At 40.8% G+C, this 9,383-nt stretch overlaps 1 pseudogene; it reads right to left on the reverse strand.

The window, feature by feature from the left end:
* Nucleotides 1-6,590: 6,590 nt before the first annotated feature.
* Nucleotides 6,591-6,708, reverse strand: LOC124797047 (annotated as a pseudogene).
* Between the last annotated feature and the right edge of the window lie 2,675 nt (nt 6,709-9,383).

Raw genomic sequence — 9,383 nt, forward strand, 5'->3', positions numbered from 1 at the left:
GAGCCTTAGGCGACAGCCGTAGCTGCAGCAGATTTCAAAATACTATTACCGAAAAATTATTTCAGCTGCTTTATTTATCGTAGGCAAGCTTTTAGTGAATGCCCAGTAACGCTCATGACGAACAGACATTTGAGGATTGTTTGTTGTTCTCGAATTTTTAACGGCTCTGTTTTATTGTTTTATCGTGAAGCAACAAATGCTGCACATGAAACTAAGCTCCTGGACAAAAAAATTACTGACCTCAGTGAACATGCAAAAATATGTTTTTGCATATTTACAGGTGGTGCAGAGAACGTGTCACATGTTGAACCCGAGCGCGCACTGACTCTACCTGAGCATAAGGCAGTAGCGATAAGTGACACATTAATGTTTCAAGCGGACTTTGCACGTAAACATGAGTTAATTTTAGGATGTGACAGAGTGGCAATCGTATTTGGCAGCGTCCCTGGCCATGTGGTGTGTGTAATTGCTGGACTTGTTGGTGTTCCGCGGCGGACTCTTCAGCATGTCTACAAGCAGTGGTGTAAGACACGTGACTACGAAACACGACGGCATAAAATCATAGGGGCGTGTTGGAACTGATGATAAAACGCCAACATCAGCATCATCTCAGTTTGGTGGAATTGCTCGATCAAATTCCCTGCAAGTGGCTTAAACCTGGATGTGACGTACCTGCGGAACCTTGTAAACTCACTTTCTAACCGAATCCAAACGGCTATCAAGTCCTGGGGCGGAATTACACGGTATAACAGGATGCTTGCAATGATTTTTATAGGGATGACTAATACTTTGTCCGGTGAGCTTAACTGGGTTGTAAGAACGAGTGTTGTTGCAGTTAAAACAGTATTTTAAATTCTGGCGCAAATGTGAATTATTACATTGTGGTTTGACTTCCTGGATGGCATCCCACATTATTCTACTGGTATATGTCATTTGGAACCCTGGACATGAAATGAATGACAGAAGGTTTTACCAATCTTGCCACATACTGACGATTATTTAAATTCCTAATTACGAAATTGGTCGTGTTGTCATCTCTAGTAACTCTCCAGAATCGCAAATTTCTGCAATGTAGCATCAGGTTGACGATTTAGTTCACTTGCGAAAGACCGGACGTCTGGGCCCAGTATGCCTGTTGGCCATTGACATCCGGCTGTTCATCAGTGAACTATTCATCATTAATTACGCCATTTGAAGAACAACATCACTAAGCTGTCTGCGAATACGTTAGCGTCGACTTCACCACAAAGAAAGCGACTCACATCGCTGAACACCATCATTGTTCAAACTGAGTTTTGCTCTACACCATATAAATCTCCGCTGCCTATGATATGGTATTAGCAGGAAAGGACCCAAGGAAATTCGAGACCTTAGGCCAGCTTCCGGTAATCCACATGCTGCCAACGGTTCGTGACAACACACTGCCTGTAACCTGTTCCCGAATTTCTGCTGTTGTCATTCGCCTATTGGCCAGACTCAGTCAAACTTTTCTACGGATTTCGCGTGGTTCGTTCTGGGACGACTAGTACCTACTCTACTTACCACGGTGTTGCCTTGAGCCCATATCGTCACCACACGTTCTACATTCGTTGTACTAAAGCCATTTGTCTAAATGGTCTATCGGTATGATGCTTCCATGTCATTCATGCCAATGATTCGACCTTTCACGAAGTCCGGAAAACGATCATTAGCTGCACTGGAACAACGTCTGTGTACGCTGTGTTGCGATCTCCACCTTATAAATTCCAGTGAGGCAACACAGCCAATAGCCAACATTTACCCTCACCACTCTCTGGTAGTACGAAAGTTTTTTTTCTGTTTTGAAAGCAGGCTCACATAACGATGGAATTTTACTGAACACGTATAATTGTTTTATAACATCTGGAGTACACTTTCGTAGCGTTCCATCACGCTATTCGTGGTGTAAAACTTTCCATTTCTGTCAAAGTACTTCTTCAATAAGCTATGATTTTCAGTATCAGCAGTTGCTTATAACATACTTATTTATACTATTATATCTCATATGTGGTGATAGTTTTGTACGGAGATTTTAGCTGAATTTTAATAAATATCTACAATCGCAGGACCTAAATTTTCGTTTACTCTGACAGTGTAACATAAAAGATTGTAAAAATAGCTCAATTTGATGTAACTAAATTAGATGCGTCCAAGTGGTTTTGAACATTATATGTCCAATGCTAGTTAGAGTAATAGTGTGGCGTCAGGAAATACGCTATGAATAGCCAAACGCTACGCAGTAACAAGTGATTAAAATGATTCTCAATTTAGTAAAGTATCTCTGTTTGTCTCCTCCCTACATTATACGCCAACTCACACGTAAAGTTTGATAATCATAGAAAAGAGAACACTTAGTGTGTTGGAGCTCAATTGTCGTTGACCTAGCCGATCAGAAGAATAACCAGAAAACTGATGCTGGCCAAGTGGGCCCACGCCATACAATATAACGCGCACATTTCTAAGATGAAAACAATACAGAAACGACTTATCCTACTTAACGAGACCTATTTTGTAATTGGTGTTGAACAATTGCAATAATTGTGGAAGGATAGAAATGTTTAGTGACTAAACTGAAACTATATATCGACTCCCAGTAGATTCAATTTTGAATGCATTGCCACTTTTATATGCGTGATTGAACTTTGAGCTTAATACACCCCGCAGAGTTGATACATTTAGGAGGTAACAAAAAAGTTATCTAACAAATCCCATTATACAGCTGGCAAAAGAATAAGGTTATTCAAATAATAATTAAGTTATTTTCTGGTAAACAGACCCATCTTTAACTTCGGAAGAAATTGTGTATTCAGTTACGTACAACACACAATTTGGCGGATATAAGATTTCAGTGAATAGACCAGAAAACTTTTAAAACATGAACTGGAAAAGAAACTTAACTTAGTTTCTTCAACAGCTAAAGATCTTCAGCTCTTCGCGCAACTACTGGCTTCAGAAGCAATATTTCAGTTCACTACTAGCTCTACCTGGCCACAGTTTGCTGTGGCTCAGTCTGCTTAAATGGAAAACGTTGAAAAGAGAAAACACATGCTTCTAATTACACTGGAATTTGTTATACGTCCTGGCCTCACCGGCCGGAATGACCGAGCGGTTCTAGGCGCTACAGTCTGGAACCGCGCGACCGCTGCGGTCGCAGGTTCGAATCCTGCCTCGGGCATGGATGTGGGTGATGTCCTTAGGTTAGTTAGGTTTAAGTAGTTCTAAGTTCTAGGGGACTGATGACCTTAGAAGTTAAGTCCCATAGTGCTCAGAGCCATTCGAACCGTCCTAACATAAGTTCTAGGGGACTGATGACCTTAGAAGTTAAGTCCCATAGTGCTCAGAGCCATTCGAACCGTCCTGACTTCCTTCTCTACCCTACCTCTGTACATCTTCACTAGCCGTTCCCCTTTCTCTGCCCATCTTCCCCCCCCCCCCCCCTCTCTCTCTCCATCTCTTCCTTCTTCCAGTTTTCTATGACCATTTTCTCCAACGCCTCTGTCCACTTATATATGTTATAAATTTAAGAAATCTCAAATAGTTACATAGAACTGAAAGATACACGATTTTTTGAACGAACGATTTATATTTTTGGTTACATAGATCTTCTATAGTAATTTATCATGTGAAAGGTACGTAGTAATACCAAAAGAGCGATCGGCAACAATAAGATCCAGCTCAAAAGAGTCATTTTGTAGGTGCCACTGTAAGAAAATGGTTGTGCTAGTCTTCCATTTGCAGTGTGTATATTCGTTACTAAAAGTCGTCCAAAGAAATTCATTGCAATTTTCGAAGAACAGTAATTTTCTCAGCTGCGACATTAGAAGAGAGAGCTACCTTCGTTATTCTTTATTGAAGGAAGCAGAGGTTCAGAGAGGTGTTCACTGTGCGTCCTCCAAAATGTTTTGTGCTCATGTGCACTATTGGCAACACTGACCGAGACAGGAGAAGGTGTTGCAGCGCCGCAGCTCGGCGTCGTGGCCCTGGCAGCCGGTGCTGAGCGAGCAGGCGCGCCGCCGCCGCTGCACGCCGCCTCCGCACGACGCGCTGCACGCCGACCACTCCGACCATGGCTGCCAACCTGCGGGCGAGGAAAACATTGCATATTCGTCCGCAGATACATTCCGCTGACCATTACACAGTGGATATACAGGGTGATTCAGCTACTCCTGCCGACAGTTTCCATGCAACCCACAACGCCTTCAAAACCCATGTGTGAGAGTTTCATATTTTCTTGCTTGCTCCGTGCAAACTATAAGTCCTGCAGAATAAAATGAACGAAACCTTTCTGAATAAATTTTAATGTAGTTAAATTTGGTACTGAGCCACATTTTTCACTGGAGGCCACGGTTTTCGAGTTACTCAAGAAAAATGCATTTCAGCGTCACTTTACACATTGTTCTTGAATAATTCTAAAACTACAGCCCCTAGCGAGAACGTATTACAGTACAGAATTTAACTACTTAAATTCCCTACAATAAATCGTGTTTATAATTTCTCTAGGTCTGACAGTCTTCTGAGTGATATTTAAGGCATTGTGGGTTGAATAAAGCCCTTGGGTAGGAGCAACTGAATCATCCTATATAAGGTAAAGAAGAGAACCCGAAACGGAACCATGTGAGACTGGCTTAGTGATTTCTCCCCAGTCACTAACATTTTCTCTGCTTCCAACATCGTTTGGATTACTCAGTATAACGTGTTGCATTCTGTTCGAATAGTGCTTAATAAAGAGAGTGCAGAAAGTTGTGCTGAGTAATCCAATCAATAGAGATTATATATAGGCGGAAGTAAAGCTGTGAGGATGGGTCGTGAGTTGCGTTTGTGTAGCTCAGCTGATAGCGCACTGGCCCAAGAAAGGCAAGAGCCCCAAGTTCGAGTGTTGGTCTTTTACACTGTTCTAACCTGCCACGACGTTCCAATTCAAACAATGACGGAAGGAGAGAAAATTTTGTTGACATGGAAGAAGTCACGTGAACAGTCTCACAGGGTTAACTTCTGGATTCATTCCTTTCTTTTATCTATATGCATGATCTTTCACTTAATTGTTAATCAGAATTGGTACATTGTGGAAAGGATACTGCCGCTATAGTATGTTTTTCTGCAGAGAAAGCATCATGAGAAAGGAAAAGAAGACACTCTTAATGATGTTTTCAAATAATTATTAAGTAGCTCTCTGAAAGTAGTCTCTGCCTAAATTTGATTTATATACAACAAATATAGCTGTACCAGCAACCGATACATCACACTGAACAGGAGCCAGCAAACAGGAATATTTTACCGAAGAAGATGTCATTATCATTTGATAATACTGTGGAACTGGATGCCCTCAGGAAAACCAGCGATTGTTGTTCCTCCTTGGTTTTGGCCATTCACAGCATCAGTGTAGCAAGGCCATGTTGGCTAACTTCACAGGGCCAGAACAGTCACTAATCCAGACTGTTGTCTTTGCAATAACTGAAAAGGCAGTTGCCCCTGGTCAGGAACCATCACTTAGTGTGACAATTTCTCGTACATCCATTCACTGACTGTGGTTACACTTACGGTAAAGTTGTTTGAGGCACGCAAGTCATTCCACCTCGGCGACGTCCAAGAACATAGAAGTGGAGCGGAGGTTGATTAGGGGGCAGGGTTGAGACAGTTAAGAGTGTGTAGGAGTTTAGACTAATGAGATATACATATTATGAGAAGGGTATTTAATGAGCATTACACAAACTAGTCCATGTTAACATCTCAAAAATCATCATGTGACGATACAAGTTTCATTACCATGTTGTATAATTTGTTTCTTTTCAATAATATAAATTTCTTTTTAAAACTTGTTATTACGAGTATTTGCCGTGCATAGACGCCTAACAATATATAGAAAGTAGTGAGGTGTCAGAACACGATTAGTACACTTATGCCATCTAGCGATAACAGTGATAAACTGAACTCACCTATCACTGTATGGTGCTGCCACCAGACAGATAAATGACACATAAATGAGAAATTTTAAACCATAGGTCTATTTCATCATTGTAATTGACATGGACTTAGGTACATACAAATGTACAGGATCATGTCTTTAGTTTTAAGATGTAATTAGTAGGGACTTCCCCGTGGAGGGGTTTTGCTGGCAGCATTACCTCCTTTTTACTCCCTAGAACATTCTCTAAGTAGAAGTGGAAGACAGCCTGGAGTTACGTGTGAAATAGCAAACACGTGCATTACGTTGTGGTGGACAAAATTGAGCATGAGTGTTATAAAAGCCTCGGATAGACGAGATAAAGTTGCTACTATTAATTCAGTTCTGCATTGTTTTAAGCAGCTCCTATTGTGGTGTCACCTGGAAACCTATCAAATGTATGACGCGATTTATTCAACCGATATGGAAGCACTCCATCTTCAGGCCATAAGCAGCCCATCGGGACCATCCGACCGCCGTATCATCCTCAGGTGAGGACACGGAGAGGAGAGGCGTGTGGTCAGCACACCGCTCTTTCGGTCGTTATAATGGTTTTCTTTGACCGGAGCCGCTACTATTCGGTCGAGTAGCTCCTCAATAGGCTTCAAGAGGTTGAGTGCACCCCGAAAAATGGCAATAGCGCAAGGCGGCCTGGGTGGTCACCCATCCAAGGGCCAACCACGCCCGACAGTGCTTAACTTCGGTGATCTGACGGGAACCGGTGTATCCACTACGGCAACGCCGTTGCCAACTGATACGAAGGTAATGCAAAATAAGAAATTAATATCTGTCATTTTGTCGAGTCTTAAATATTTGCTGACAAATACTGTATTTCAATATGTTCCATGAGAGCATTGAACTTCAAGTGCAATATATATAAACTTTAACTGTTACATTTCTGATTACGAAATGCTTTCAAGATTCAGCACCGCAAGGCTTAGGTGAGGCTTCGCCTCTGGTTTAAAATATTTTCAGTTACTTCAAAGGGTTAAAAGTTACCTCAGTTCCTAAAGACACAAAGTTACAGAAGTTCCTTGCAATTATTTTATTAATACGCAGGTGTTTGTACCATTCTTTCTTTCTATATAAAATCAGATTAATTTCCTGCGAAAAGAAATCATTTAATGCTCTATATTACCGCTGGGTTAGTTGCAGGTTACGTTACGTTGTCATTCTTTGAAAGAGAGCGTAAAATTTCAATTAATAATAAATAATTTTTTGCCTGCCAATGGAGATTAACTCACGCTACGTATATTTAAGACACATATATTTATACGTGGCGTTCCCATAAAGAATATGCAGAATTTAAATTGCTACGTTACAAAATCATCCCTGTAGGTCGCGACTGACGCCGGCGCGTGTATTTCAAACCGCACGTAGCAGTCTGTTCTGACTTTTACGAAATAACTAAATTAATTCAGCACCATAACAGTTACGCAAAAAGGAGGTAGTGGTACACTAGCCAAGAAAACAGAGGTGTTTCTTATGGCCAGTTTGAAGTTGTTGTATGCTGGCTTACTGCAGGCATTGCGTTACAGCAAGATCTATTGTGCTGCCAAGCATAACGATGGCAAGTACTGCGACATCTAAGCTACAGTTAAAAATTTGCATATTCATCGTACTGCATCAATTCTTGTAAGAGGCCATAAGCCGTCCTCACCACCTGTGAAAAGATTAAATATATCTTTTTATTGGTGCAGTTCAGCGTAGAAGTGTATAATAATTTTCATTCTCGGACACCAAATTGTAAAATTCGTGACCCCATCTCTCTGTTTGTAAAGATATGTAAACTGGTGTTAAATATAACAAGTTCTACATTTATATTACTGGTATCATTGCGCGAAACATCGTAATACTACCAAAGGATTTTACAGTTTACTTTATGATGAATATTGTAGTAAATTGGAAGCAGTGTTGCAGAAGAATACACCACAGTGCGTGTTTTTTTACCTAAAACAGAAAATTACTGTGGCGACATTTCAGTCTACATGATTTCATAAATCGGTTTGCGTGCGACGAAAGTAACTTCCAGCTTGTTAAGATGCAGAATACAATGTTTCACTGTTTAATGAAGGTGTAATCACATCATCGTAGGCTTGTTTCGACATAAAGTGTAATGTGTTAATAATAATACAAAGGACATTCCCTTACAGAATGATCAGATATTGTAATGTAATAAGAAAGTAATTACTGTATGATATGCAACTAATAAGAATATCACCACCGTAGCTAAGCATCTTCAACGTTTAGCTCTTTTAATAACGTTAGTTTGCCGGTTCCTTTAATTAAAACTCTGTTTATGTAGTGAGATACAAGCTCTACATCCTAGAGAGATATCAATAAGGTGAATACTACTTACTTACTACACCCGAGTGTCCGTCCACAAACATTTAAGTGTCCAATCACCACTCAATGTCGATTATAGGCGAATACGTATCCGTATTAGGGTATATCTGCGTGTGGCATCGCAAGCAGGTCATATGTATACATCGCGTACAATAAAATCCCCTCAACACTCTTAAGCATACTTACGAAATCACTTTTATGTCCTACAGTTTCTCCCTATTATTAAGGATCTGTTGATTTCTGACTGCTGGGAAGTCCTGAATCCACTGACAAAGCTGTTCCAGTATTATGTCAGAGACTATTTCATTCACTAAATATCGTAGCGGAGTCGCTATAACCACCTCCCGAACGTTAAGGACGACAGAGATTAAAGGACGACGGTGATTAAATACTTAATCTAAAATTCCTCTTGCCAATTACGTTACATTCTATGTTATCAAGTACCCACTGCTCGTTAAATGAAAAATTTCGGTATTAAACTTCTACATCTACGTCTAAGTGATTACTCTGCTATTCACAATAAAGTGCCTGGAAGAGGGTTCAATGAACCACCTTCAAGCTGTCTCTCTACCGTTCCACTCTCGAACGGCACGCAGGAAAGACGAGCATTTAAATTTTTCTGGGGGAACCCTGATTTCTCTTATTTTATCGCGATGATCACTTCTCCCTATGTAGGTGGCTGCCAACAGAATGTTTTCGCAATCGGAACAGAAAACTGGTGACTGAAATTTCATGGGAAGATGCCGTCGCAACGAAAAACACCTTTCTTTTAATGATTGCCACTCCAATTCACGTATCATGTCTGTAACACTATCTCCCCTATTTCGCGATTGTATAAAACGAGCTGCGCTTCTTTGTAGTTTTTCGATGTCATCCGTCAGTCCCACCTGATGCAGATCCACACCGCACAGCAATACTCCAGAATAGGGCGGACAAGCGTGGTGTAAGCAGTCTCTGCAGTAGATCTGTTGCACCTTCTAATGTTCTGTCAGTGAATCGCAGTCTTTGGTTTGCTCCACCCACAATATTATCTATGTGATCGTTCCAGTTTAGGTTACTTGTAATTGTAATCCCTAAA

Source organism: Schistocerca piceifrons, chromosome 4 (genome assembly GCF_021461385.2).
Source record: "Schistocerca piceifrons isolate TAMUIC-IGC-003096 chromosome 4, iqSchPice1.1, whole genome shotgun sequence".
In the NCBI taxonomy this organism is placed as follows: Eukaryota; Metazoa; Arthropoda; class Insecta; order Orthoptera; family Acrididae; genus Schistocerca; species Schistocerca piceifrons.